At 39.8% G+C, this 14,254-nt stretch overlaps 1 protein-coding gene across 1 annotated transcript in view; it reads right to left on the reverse strand.

Annotated features, from left to right (window-relative positions):
* Positions 1 to 14,254, reverse strand: part of SPATS2 (spermatogenesis associated serine rich 2) — a 152,976-nt gene that overhangs the window by 133,946 nt on the left and 4,776 nt on the right. The gene's annotated exons all lie outside the window — the stretch shown is intronic.

A 14,254-nucleotide genomic window follows, 5' to 3' on the forward strand; every position in this document is an offset into this window, starting at 1 on the left:
TGGAATGTTGAAAATTTCCACGATAAAAAAAGTCAATTAAAAAAAGATATGAAGCAAATGGCATAATTACGATGAGACAAAGCACTGTGGCTAAGTACACAAGTGTCATATTATTCTCTATTTTTATCTGTGTATCTGAAATATTTCACAGTATGCAAGACTTAAGGTAAAACTATCAAACAATAAAATAAAGACTGGAGTATAGAGAAGGAATGGGATTTAAATCATCCTAAGATTCTTGTATTGCTCAGGAAGGCAAAGAAACTAATTTTAGAGTTCAATATACGTGCATGTTAAAAATTTAAGGGTTAATTCCTAAAAAGAAAAATACATAAAGTGTTCAACTTGAAAAATCAGCAGAAGAAAAAAAAGAACACACATGAGAATAAGAAACATGGCTTTAAAAAAAGGTATAAACTAAAACGGCATAAATAAATCTTAAACTATCAGTGAAAAGTGTAGTTACACAATCGTGTCTGACTCTTTGTGACCCCACGGACTGTAGCCTGCCAGGCTCCTCTGTCCATGGAATTCTCCAGGCAAGAACACTGGGGTGGGTTGCCATTTCCTTCAACCCAGGGATCAAACCTGGGACTCCCGCATTACAGGCAGATTCTTTTCTGAGCCACCAGGGAAGCCCAAACTATCAGTAATCATATTAAAAATGAAAACACTAAACTTACCAAAAGACAGATTACCAGACTGATTTTTTTATATATGCTTTTCAAAAAATTGCAGTGGGAGGAGATAGTTGATTTACAATGTTGTCAGACTGACTTTTTTAAACCCAACTATTTACAGATTTTGGGGGGGGGGGGCTCCAAAATCACTGCAGATGGTGACTGCAGTCATGAAATTAAAAGATGCTTACTCCTTGGAAGGAAAGTTATGACCAACCTAGACAGCATATTGAAAAACAGAGACATTACTTTGCCAACAAAGGTCCGTCTAGTCAAGGCTATGGTTTTTCCAGTGGTCATGTATGGATGTGAGAGTTGGACTGTGAAGTTAGGCCTAGTAGATAGCAGACAGACAGATCCAGGAGGTGAGGGTGTGGCTGTTGGGAGGGAGGGTAGGGCAAGGAGTCCTGATCCTGGGGAGGGGAATTCTTTTAAATTTTTAATTAGTTTTGTACAACAGGATATTTTGATATGCATATATATGGTATATTATGGTGAAGTGATCACTATAATAAAGCTAATTAATATATTTTCTCACATAGCTACCATTTTTTTGGTGATGCAAGTGCCTGAAATCGTTAGCAAATGTCCAGTATCCAATACAGTACTGTCACAGATGGGAGGACACTAGAGAAATGATGGCTAATTGCAATGTGGGATCCCGGACTGGACGCAAGGACTTTTTAATATAAATAGAAAAACTGAGTCCAAATAAAGTCTACAGTTTAATACTATTATACTAATGTTAATTTCTCAGTTTTCATAAATACACTATGGTTATGGAAGATGTTAACAGTAGGGGAAACTAGAGAAAAGGTTTATGAGAACTCTATCTACTATCTTTATTCTTCTGTAAATATAAAATTATTTCAAAATAAAAAAAAATGTTTTCTAAAAAAAAGCAAGTTGGCAAGACTCACCAAAATTTTTCACATGGACCACAATCTTGTCTAACTCAATGAAACTATGAGCCATGCCATGTAGGGCCATCAACATGGATGGGTCATGGTGGAGAGTTCTGACAATACGTGGTCCACTGGAGAAGGGAATGGGAAAGCACTTCGGTATTCTTGTCTTGAGAAACTAAAGAACAGTATGAAAAGGCAAAAAGATATGACACTGAAAGATAAACCCCCCAGGTTGGCAGGTGCCCAACATGCAACTGGAGAGGAGCAGAGAAACAGCTCTAGAAGTAATGAAGAGGGTCAGTCAAAGCAGAAACGACACCCAGTTGTGGATGTGTCTGGTGGTGAAAGTAAAGTCCAATGCTGTAAAGAGCAATATTGCATAGGAACCTGGAATGTTAGGTCCATAAATCAAGGTAAATTAGAAGTGGTCAAACAGGAGATGGCAACAGTGAACGTCGACATTTTAGGAATCAGTGAACTAAAATGGACCAGAATGGGTGAATTTAATTCAAATGACCATTATATCTAACAACGTGGGCAAAAATTCCTTAGAAGAAATGGAGTAGCCCTCATAGTCAATAAAAGAGTCCGAAGTGCAGTACTTGGGTGCAATCTCAGAAATGACAAAATGATCTCTGTTCATTTCCAAGGCAAGCCATTCAATATCACAGTAATCCAAGTCTATGCCCCAACCAGTAATGCTGGAGAAGTTGAAGCTGAACAGTTCAATGAAGACCTACACGACCTTCTAGAACTAACACCCAAAAAAGACGTCCTGTTCCTCATGGGGGACTGGAATGCAAAAGTAGGAAGTCAAGAGATACCTGGAGTAACAGGTAAATTTGGCCTTGGAATAAAAAATGAAGCAGGGCAAAGGCTAAAAGAGTTCTGCCAAGAGAACACACTGGTCATAGCAAACACCCTCTTCCAACAATACAAGAGATGACTGTACACGTGGAAATCACCAGATGGTCAATATAGAAATCAGATTAATTATAATCTTTGCAGCCAAAGATGGAGAAGCTCTATACAGTCAGCAAAACAAGACCGAGAGCTAACTGTGGCTCAGATCATTAACTCCTTATTCCAAAATTCAGACTTAAATTGAAGAAAGTAGGGAAAACCTTTAGGCCATTAAGGTATGACCGAAATCAAATCCCTTATGATTATACAGTGTAAGTGACAAATAGATTCAAGGATTAGATCTGATAGAGTGCCTGAAGAACTATGGATGGAGGTTCGTGACATTGTACAGGAGGAGATGATCACGACCATCTCCAAGAAAAAGTAAAGGAAAAATGGCTGTCTGAGGAGGCCTTACAAATAGCTGAGAAAAGGAGAGAAGCTAAAGGCAAAGGAGAAAAGGAAAAATATACCCATCTGAAAGCAGATTTCCAAGAATAGCACGGAGAGAAAAGAAAGCCTTCCTAAGTGAACAATGCGAAGAATTAGAGGAAAACAATAGAATGGGAAAGACTAGAGATATCATCAAGAAAATCAGAGATACCAAGGGAACATTTCATGCAAAGATGGGCACAATAAAGGACAGAAATGGTATGGACCTAACAGAAGCAGAAGATATTAAGAAGAGGTGGCAAGAATACACAGAACTATACAAAAAAGACCTTAATTACCCAGATTACCATGATGGTGTGATCACTCACCTAGAGTCAGACATCCTGGAATATGAAGTCAAGTGGGCCTTAGGAAACATTACTACAAACAAAGCTAGTGTAAGTGATGGAACTCCAGCTGAGTTATTTCAAATCCTAAAAGATGATGCTGTTAAAGTGCTGCACTCAGTATGCCAGCAAATTTGGAAAACTCAGCAGTGGCCACAAGACTGGAAAAGGTCAGATTTCATTCCAATCCCAAAGAAAGGCAATGCCAAAGAATGTTCAAACTATTGCACAACTGCACTCATTTCACATGCTATCAAAGTAATGCTCAAACTTTTCCAAGCCAGGCTTCAACAGTATATGAAACGAGAACTTCCTGATGTTCAAGCTGGCTTTAGAAAAGGCAGAGGAACCAGAGATCAAATTGCCAACATCCACTGGATCATAGAAAAACCAAGGGAATTCCAGAAAAACATCTACTTCTGATTCATTGACTATGCTAAAGCATTTGACTGTGTGTATCACAACAAACTGTGGAAAATTCTTAAACAGATGGGAACACCAGACCACTTTACCTGCCTCCTGAGAAACCTGTATGCAGGTCAAAAAGCAACCGTTAGAACCAGACATGGAACAACAGACTGGTTCCAAATTGGGAAAGGAGTATGCCAAGGCTGTATACTGTCACCCTGCTTATTTAACTTATATGCAGAGTTCAGTTCAGTTCAGTAGTTCAGTCATGTCTGACTCTTTATGACCCCATGGACTGCAGCATGCCAGGCTTCCCTGTCCATAACCAACTCCCAGAGCTTGCTTAAACTCATGTCCATTGAGTCAGTGAAGCCATCCAACCATATCATCCTCTGTCCTCCCCATCTCCTCCCTTCAATCTTTCCCAACATCAGGGTCTTTGCCAATGAGTCAGTTCTTCATATCAGGTGGCCAAAGTATTGGAGTTTCAGCTTCAGCATCAGTCCTCCCAATGAATATTCAGGATCGATTTCCTTTAGAATTGACAGGCTGGATCTCCTTGCAGTGCAAGGGACTCTCAAGAGTCTTCTCCAACACCACAGTTCAAAAGAATCAATTCTTCGGCACTCAGCTTTCTTTATAGTCCAATTCCCACATCCATACAGGATTACTGGAAAAAACCATAGCTTTGACTAGACGGACCTTTGTTGGCAAAGTAATGTCTCTGCTTTTTAATACACTGTCTAGGTTGGTCATAGCTTTTCTTCCAAGGAGCAAGTGTCTTTTAATTTTGTGGCTGCAGTCAACATCTGCAGTGATTTTGGAGCCTAAGAAAATAAAGTTTGTCACTGTTTCTGTTGTTTCCCCAGCTATTTGCCATGAAGTGATGGGACCAGATGCCATAATCTTAGTTTTTTGACTGGTGAGTTTTAAGACAGCTTTTTCAGTCTCCTCTTTCACTTCCATCAAGAGGCTCTTTAGTTCTGCCATAAGGGTGGTGTCATCTGCATATCTGAGGTTACTGATATTTCTTCTGGCAACCTTGATTTCAGCTTGTGCTTCATCCAGCCCAGCATTTCTCTACTTAAGAGTACATCATGAGAAATGCCAGGCTTTTCTTTTATTCTTTTAACCTCTGCATGATATTCATTCCATAATATACATATACTGTTTTTTTTTCCCGATCTATATTTTGGTCTTTATTTGCATATATATCTGAAATTTTATTTTTTGAATTTTATTTTTTAACTTTACTGTACTGGTTTTGCCATATATCAACATGAATCTGCCACAGGTATACACATGTTCCCCATCCTGTTTTTTTAACCATTTCCCACTTGATGGAAATATATGTATACCTATAGCTATATATGGAGGTATATAGATACCTGTATACATCTATCTGTTGTAGTTTCTAACAGTGCTTTAGTGAATACTTTAAAAACAAATTTATGTATTTGACTGCATCAGGTCCTGGTTACAGCACACAGGGATCTTTCATTGTGGTGCTGGGGCTTCTCTCTAGCTGTGGCGCAGTCTCCAGAGCGAGTGGACTCAGTAGCTGTGGCATACAGGCTTAGCTGCCCCATGGCATGTGGGATCTTAGGTCCCTGACCAGGGATTGAACACATGTCCCTTGCACTGGAAGGCAGATTCTTAATACTGGACCACCAGAGAAGTCACAGCGAGTACTTTTTTTATAGGCTTGTGGGACATATATGAGTGTTTTTCTAGGTTGCTAGAAGTGATCTAGCAACCTAGATTACTGGATCTGTACATATTGATGTGAAAAAAAATCTCCAAAACATGTTAAGAGGAAGCTATAGAATAGTATATAAAATATCATAAAATAACCATACAAAAAATATTTTATATACCTATGTAAACGTAAGCAGAATAATCTGAAAGGATTCACAATAGGGTTATAACAGGATTACCTCTGGAGAGAGGAATGTAAATGGGGAGGTGAGTTATTACTGGGAAGGACAAGGATTAAGGATCAAGGTAAAGGAAATCTTTCACTCTACATATTTCTATAGTGTGTGAATGTTTTCAATATTTATAAATTACTTTGCAGTAAAAAATAAGGAAAAAATGAGCCTTTCATACACTATAAAAATTCTTATATCAGCAAAGAATAACCCTGGAAGGACAAACTTCCAGGAAGTACTACCAGCAGCTTTCTTCAGGGAAAAAAACTGGAAAAACTATTTTTGCCATTTACTTCTGAACTCTTTAATTTTGTGCATACACTGATTTTACCATGTGGATGCACTGATTTTTAAAAATTTAATGTACATTTTTTAAGTACAGGGCTTCTCTAATGGCCCGGATGGTAAAGAATCTGCCTGCAATGTGGGAGACCTGGGTTCGATCTCTGGGTCAAGAAGATCCTCTCAAGAAGGGCATGGCAACCCATTCCAGTATTCTTGCCTGGAGAATCCCTATGGACAGAGGAGCCTAGCAGGCTCCAGTCCATAGGGTCACAAAGAGTCGGACACCACTGACTATGCACAGCACACATGATAAAAGTGCTATTCTGAAACTATGTTACAGATGTAAAAGCCCAAAAGAAAAGTGTTTGATTTGCCTAAGAGACTTCAGAAAGTCAAGACTTCCTCCCAACAGACTTACTACAATGCATTCCAGGCAGAATTCAGGTAACGGGCCAAGACACAGAGGTATCACAAAAAATAGGAGGCTTCAGAGATGAGGCCTAAATAATAAAGCTTGGGACTATAGGACGGATTTGAATAATCACCACTTCCTGAAAGTGTACACTCTTTTTGCCTTTTTCAAGAAAATAATCAAGTTTTGACTTATACACAGTATGGTCTGCCTAAAGCAACTACCCCTACTCCACATCATGATATAATAAAATGAATACGTCTATCCACAAACCTGGCAAATATATTCATCGGTTCTAGATGGATAATCCTGACCATAGGGTAAGATTCTAAATTAAAAATTATATTGATCTCCTATTCTATCTTCTTCTTTTGACCACCCCATAAAGCCAAGCTGCAATATGCATAAAAACAATGATACACCAACTGCGTACCATTCAGTATAAAAGGTAGGATACCCTGATCCAGTTTACAGCACTTACAACAAATGTCTCACACAGGGCAGAATGAAGATGATCTAAATTTCAGCTATAACTTTCCTGGTAGCTCAGCAATAAAAAATCCTCCTGCCAATGCAGGAGACTCAAGAGACAAGGGTTGGATGCTGGGGTTGGTAAGATCCCCTGAAAAAAGGAATGGCTACCTGCTTCAGTATTCTTGCTTGGAGAATTCCATGGACAGAGGGACAGAAGAGGCTGGTGGGCTACATACAGTCCATGGGGTTGCAAAGAATCGGACAGGACTGAACAACTAACGCACTGTAACTAGATGACATTTATACTTTATGTCTGTGTGTGTGTGTTTAGTCACTCAGTCGTATCCAACTCTTTGTGGCCCCATGGACTGTAGCCCACCAGACTACTCTGTCCATGGAATTTTTCAGGCATGAGTACTGGAGCGGGTTGCCTGTTCCTACTACAGGGGATCTTCCCAGCTCAGAGATCAAACCCATGTCTCTTGAATCTCCTGCATTGGCAGGCAGGTTCTTTACCACTGATTGACCTGGGAAGCCCAATGCTTTATATTAATTGTTGTTGTTCAGTCACCAAGTCTTACCTGACTCTGCAACCCCATGGCCTGTGGCACACCAGGCTTCCTGGTCCTTCACTATCTCCCAGAGTTTGCTCAAACTCATGTCCATTGAGTCAGTGATGCCATCCAACCGTCTCATCCTCTGTCGTTCTTTTCCTCTTGCCCTTAACCTTTTCAGCATCAGGGTCTTTTCCAATGAGTCAACTCTTCGCATCAGTTGGCCGAAGTACTGGAGCTTCAGCATCAGTCTTTCTAAGGAATATTCAGGATTGATTTCTTTTAGGATTGACTGGTTTGAGTTCCTTGCTGTTTGAGGGACTCGCAAGAGTCTTCCACAGCACCACAATTCAAAAGCATCAATTCGGCACTGGTCCAATACTTCCTTATGGTCTAACTCTCACATCCCTACATGACTACTGGAGAAAACATAGCTTTGACTACACAAACCTTTGTCCTCAAAGTGATGTTTCTGCTTTTTAATATGCTGGCTAGGTTTGTCATAGCTTTTCTTCCAAGGAGCAAGCATCTTTTGATTTCGTGGCTGCAGTCACCGTCCACAGTGATTTTGGAGCCCCCAATAATAAAATCTGTCATTGTTTCTATTTTTACCCCAGCTATTTACCATGAAATGATGGGACTAGATGCCATGATCTTAGTGTTTTAAATGTTGAGTTTTAAGCCAGCTTTTCACTCTTTCTTCTTCATCAGGAGGCTCTTTAGTTCCTCTTTGCTTTCTGCCATAAGAGTGGTGTCATCTGCATATCTGAGATTATTGACATTTCTCCTGGTAATCTTCATTCCAGCTTGTGAGTCTTTTAGCCTGGCATTTTTCAGGTTATACTCTGCATATGGGCTTCCCAGGTGGCACTAGGGGTAAAGAACCCGCTTGACAATGCAAGCGATGGAAGAAAGACGTGTTCAACACCTGGGTCGGGAAGATCCCCTGGAGGAGGGCATGGTAACCCATCCCAGTATTCTTGCCTACAGAATCCCATGGACAAGGGAGCCTGGTGAGCTACAGTCCATAGGTTGCAAAGAGTTGGACACAACTGAAGTGACTTAGCACACATGCATGTTCTGCATATAAATTAAATAGGGCAACAATATACTGCCTTGACGTACTCCTTTCTCAATTTTGAACCAGTCCATTGTTCCATGTTTGGTTCTAATTGTTGCTTCTTGTTCTACATACAGGTTTCTGAGGACACAAGTAAGGTGCTCTGGTATTCCCATCTCTTTTAAGAATTTTTCACAGTTTGTTATGATCTACACAGTCAAAACCTTTAGTGTAATCAGAAGCAGATTTTTTCTTTGGAATTCCCTTGCCTTTTCTATGATCCAGTGGATGTTGGCAATTTGATCTCTGGTTCCTCTGCCTTTTCTAAATCCAGCTTGAACATCTGGAAGTTCTTAGTTCACATATTATTGAAGCCTACCTTGAAGGATCATGTGCAATGAGAACAACTGTATGGTAGTTTGAACATTCTCTGGCATTGCCTTTCTTTGGGACTGGAATGAAAACTGACCTTTCCCAGTACTGTGGCCACTGCTGAGTTTTCATATTTGCTGGTATATTGAGTGCAGCACTTTAACAGCATCATCTTTTAGGATTTGAAATAGCTCAACTGGAATCCCATCACCTATACTAGCTTTGCTCACAGTGATGATTCCTAAGGCTCACTTGACTTCACACTCCAGGATGTCTGGCTCTGGGTGAGTGACCACATCATCATGGTTATCCAGACCATTAAGATCTTTTTTGCATATTCTTCTGTATATTCTTGCCATGTCTTCTTAACCTTTCCTGCTTCTGCCAGGTCCTTGCTATTTATTTTGCTCATCTTTGCATGAAATGTTCCCTTGGTATCTCCAATTTTCTTGAAGAGATCTCTAGTCTTTCCCATTCTATTGTTTTCCTCTATTTATATGCATGGTTCCCTTAAGAAGGCTTTCTTCTCTCTCTTTGCTATTCTCTGGAACTCTGTACTCAGGTGGGTATATCTTTCCCTTTCTCCTTTGCCTTTAGCTTCTCTTCTTTTCTCAGCTATTTGTAAGCCCCTCTCAGACAACCACTTTGCTTTCTTGTATTTCTTTCTCTTGAGGATAGTTTTGGTCAACACTTCCTGTACAATGTTACAAACTCCCATCCATAGTTCTTCAGGCACTCTGTCTACCAGATCTAATCCCTTGAGTCAATTCATCACCTCCACTGTATAATCATAAGGGATTTGATTTAGTTCATACCTGAATGGTCTGCAGTCCAGGAGTAGCAGAGTTGGACACAACTGAGTGAGTGAACAACAACAACAATACCTGAACGGTCTAGTGGTTTTCCCTACTTTCTTCAATTTAAGCCTGAATTTTGCAAAAGGAGTTGATGATCTGAGCCACAATCAGCTTCAGCTCTTGTTTTTGCTGACTACATAGAGCTTCTCCATCTTTGGCTGCAAAGGATACATCAATCTGATTTCAGTACTGACCATCTGGTGATGCCATGCATAGAGTCATCTCTAGTGTTGTTGGAAGAGTGTGTTTGCTATGACCAATGTATTCTCTTGACAAAACTATAAGCCTTTTCCCTGCTTCATTTTGTATTCCAAGGCCAAACTTCCCTGTTACTCCAAGTATCTCCTGACTTCCTACTTTTGCATTCCAATCCCTAATGATGAAAACAACATAATTTTTTTATCTGGTAGGTCATCATAGAACCATTTAACTTCAGCTTCTTCAGCATCAGTGGTTGGGGCACAGATTTGGATTACTGTGAGGCTGAATGGTTTGCCTTGGAAATGAACCGAGATCACTTTGTCATTTCTGAGATTGCATCCAAGTACTGCATTTAGGACTCTTTTGTTGTTTTTGAAGTTCTTACGAATAAACTAAACATTAAAGAAACACTGATTTCTGCCAAAGATAAACTGATTTTATGCATATGTCTCCCTAATTTCTTGATTTGGGGGCATCGATCCAAAGTAAATTATCAATACTACCACAGTCTAACTTTTATTGACAGCAAATGATAGTTTTTTTTTTTTGCCTGCCACTCCTATTTGGAAAAGCTATGCAACATTTCCCTCCAACTCAGGTCACATGTACCAAAAATAATTATAATATTAAGTGCCTACTATCTGCACTCACTGATCTAAGTGTTACATAACTATTATAAATCAACAGTCATAACTCAACAAAAAGACAATCTAATTTAAAACCAGGCAAAGGACTTAAATAGACATTTCTCCAAAGAAGATACACAAAAGATCAATAAGCACAAGAAAAGATATTAAACATCACCAGTCATTAGTAAGGAAATGCAAATAAAATCCACAATACCATTTCATACCTACAAAGATGGCTATAATCAAAGAAAAAAAGGAAAATAACAAGTATTGGCAAAGATGTGGAGAAACTGGAACCCTCACGCACTACTGGTGAGAATGTAAACTAGTATAGCCTCTGTGGAAAACAGTATGGCAGTTCCCCAAAAAGAAATCTACGTGATTCAGCAATTCCACCCTCAGGAATAAACCCAAAAGAATTGAAAACAGGTATTCAAACAAAAAATGGTACATGAATATTCAAAGCAGCATTACTCAAAACAGCCAAAAGGCAGAAATGAAACAACTGCCAATCAACAGAAAAAATGGATAAACAAAATATGATATATCCATATAGTGGGATAGTATTCAGCTACAAAAATGAATGAAATACTGACACGTGGTACAATATGGATGAACCTCAAAAACACTGTTACATCAAAGAAGCCACACACAAAAAATCACATATTACATGACTCCTTTTACTTGAAATATCCAGAACAAGTAAATTAGCAGAGATTGGTGGTTAACAGAGATGGTGCAGGGGATTGGAGGGAAGAGTGAGGAGAGACTGCATAATGGGTATACGGCCTCCTCTGGGGTTGATGTAACAGTTCTGGAACTATATAGAGTGATGATTGTACAACACAGTGAATTTATTAAATACCACTGAACTGTATACTTTAAAACAGTTAATTTTATGCATTGTGGACTTCATTTCAGGAAAAAAAAAAAAAATCCAATAGTCCTGACAATTCTGTGCAGATTCAGAAACACAGACAGGCTCAGAGAAATTACTTGACCAAATTCACAGAGGGAGTACTAGACAGAACAGCAGAGATTCAGAGCCAGATTTTTGCTCTTTTTTTCTTAATGTTGATAGCAAGTAGGACCTTTATAGCCCTTCTTCCCAACAATTAAAATTTTATTCCAGGGACTTTCCTGGTGGTCCAGTGGTTAAGAATCTGCCTGCCAATGCAGGGGACATGGGTTGGATCTCTGATCTGGGAAGCTTCCACACACCACGGGGCAACTAAGCCCGTGCACCACAACCACTGAAGTTCACAGGTGCTCCACAACAGGAGAAGCCACTGCAACAAGAAGCACATGCATCACAATGAGGGAGTAAGCTCCACTCACTGCAACTGGAGAATAACATCACATAACAATACTGCGTAGTCTAACTTACTGCATCATCATAACATTACGGGCTGGCAGACAAATGACAAATGTCAAACAACTTTTAAAAGATCTTCAAGGAATTCCTTGGCAGTTCAGTAGACAGGACTCAGCGCTTTCACTGCTAGGGCTGGAGAACTATGGTCAGTTCAGGACCACTGCCCTGGTCAGGGAACTATGATCCTGAAAGCCATGTGGCATGGCCAAAAAATTAAAAACAAAAAAAGACCTCCATAAAATACAAGCTTTGAATAGTGAAAGAAGTGAAAATGATTACCCAACAAAGCTTTGTTTAAAGTACTGTCAACTTAACAAAGAATTAGATAGTCTTCTCAAGAAACCAAGTGTGTACTGACTGGTAAGATGTAACAAAACATCAAGTTTGCATCTGAGCTAAATGGCTGACTCAGTCTTTGGTGGTTCTGTACCACAGTACCACCTTATAGGACCATTCAGGTCCTATAATGCCTTAATTTCCTGTCATTCCATCATAGTTATAAATAAGCTTCACTGTTCCCATCAAATGTGAGGGAGCCTCTAATGATGAGATCCTTATCCTGAAGGTTTGTGCAGGACATGCAGGTAGGCTATGATGACAATTTACTTTATATAAAGATATAAGAGGTTATTAACCAAAGTCGGCTGAGAGTCACTTCCACTACACACTAGTGCACATTTTTAATCAATGTAACAGTAGAAAATACCAAGAAAAGCCAGCAGTGGGCTGATCACACTGCATGTTGTAATCAGAGACTAAGTAGATAATTTAAAGTACTGCTCTACTGGGCTTTCCAGGTGGCTCAGTGGTAAAGAATTTGCCTGCTGATGCAGAAGACGGGGCTTCAATCCCTGGGTCAGGAAGATCCCCTGAAGGAGGAAATGGCAACCCACTCCAGTGTTCTTGCCTGGAAAATCCCATGGAAAGAGGGCTGGTGGGCTGCAGTACATGGAGTTGCAAACAGTTGGACACAACTCAGTGACTGAGCACACATGCATTGCTCTACTGATGGTAACCTTAAAACAGAAGCAAATCATTTGCTACTGGACAGATCACAGTACTCAAGAGAGCAAAGACTGTTGGTGTTACAAATAGGCGTTTCCAGTTCTATACAGGTCAATAAGAAGTAACATCATTAGCAGCATCTTCAAGTACAAAAGATATCTTCACTTATCTAACGTGACTCATCTATAATCCTATAATGGCTTCATCACAAACCTCCTTCTCCTCAATCCCAACACCCTTTAACCAACTCTAAAGAACCCATAGACACAAACACATACTCCACAACCAGTGATCGTGTCATTTTGCTAATTAAGTAATATAAAAAAATCCTAACCAACAATCTAAGGTTGTCATTTAGGGTTTGCACTAGTAAGAATCGTTGTGTAACTCCTAACCACAAATTAGTCATAGGACAATGACTGCAGAGGCCTTAAGCTGGTGGCTATGTTCTCAGATCCTACAGAATATTTTAAGGCCTGGGGCTGCTGCAGAGTCAGTGCAGAAGATGCATGTATATTTCAGGAATCCAACACAATCAGCCACCATGGTAAATCTGAACATGAAGAGTAAATGCTGGCCTCTGGCCAATCCTTATATCCAGCAACCTAAAACGTTTGGATATTTAAAGTTAATGTCCAAAACTTTAAATCTTTTGGAGATATTTCAGAACCAACACACCACATCCACGGTAAGTGTAAACTCACCAAGATTCCGAAAGAGGCTCCCAGAAAATGGTATGTGAGCCTGAAGTCCCTTTGTAACCCAATAATCTCAAGAAGCAAGATGCAGGCATAATTAACCTCCTTGTGACAATTAGAAAAAATGAAATTGGAGGTTAGACCCATCCTAAGAGACAGTTCATTGTCAGCCTACAGCTATTTCAATCTACTATATTTGGTACTATGTGACAACTCTGTCTCTCTCAAATACATGAAGGGAGGGAGAAAAAATCGACTCAAACAGTACTTCCTGTATTACAGTTACCTTCCTGAAATATTTAAAGCATATAGTAGCACTCAAACTCTTTTCAATTAATAAAGGCTATAGAAGGTAAGCAATAACTAGCAGCTCATACATGTCCCTTGGACAGCAAGATCAAACTAGTCAATCCTAAAGGAAATCAATTCTGAATGTTCATTGGAAGGACTGATGATGAAGCTCCTATACTCTGGCCACCTGATGCGAAGAGCCAACTTACTGGAAAAGATTCTGATGCTGGGAAAGACTGAGGGCAGGAGGAGAAGCGGGGGACAGAGGATGAGATGGCATCACTGACTCAATGGACACGAGTTTGAGCAAACTCTGGGAGATGGTGAAGGACAGGGAAACCTGGCGTGCTGCAGTCCATGGGGTCACAAAGAGCTGGACACGACTGAGTGACTGAACAACAACAACATATATATAAAATATTCTGAAATGAA

Source organism: Bos indicus, chromosome 5, assembly GCF_029378745.1.
Source record: "Bos indicus isolate NIAB-ARS_2022 breed Sahiwal x Tharparkar chromosome 5, NIAB-ARS_B.indTharparkar_mat_pri_1.0, whole genome shotgun sequence".
In the NCBI taxonomy this organism is placed as follows: domain Eukaryota; kingdom Metazoa; phylum Chordata; class Mammalia; order Artiodactyla; family Bovidae; genus Bos; species Bos indicus.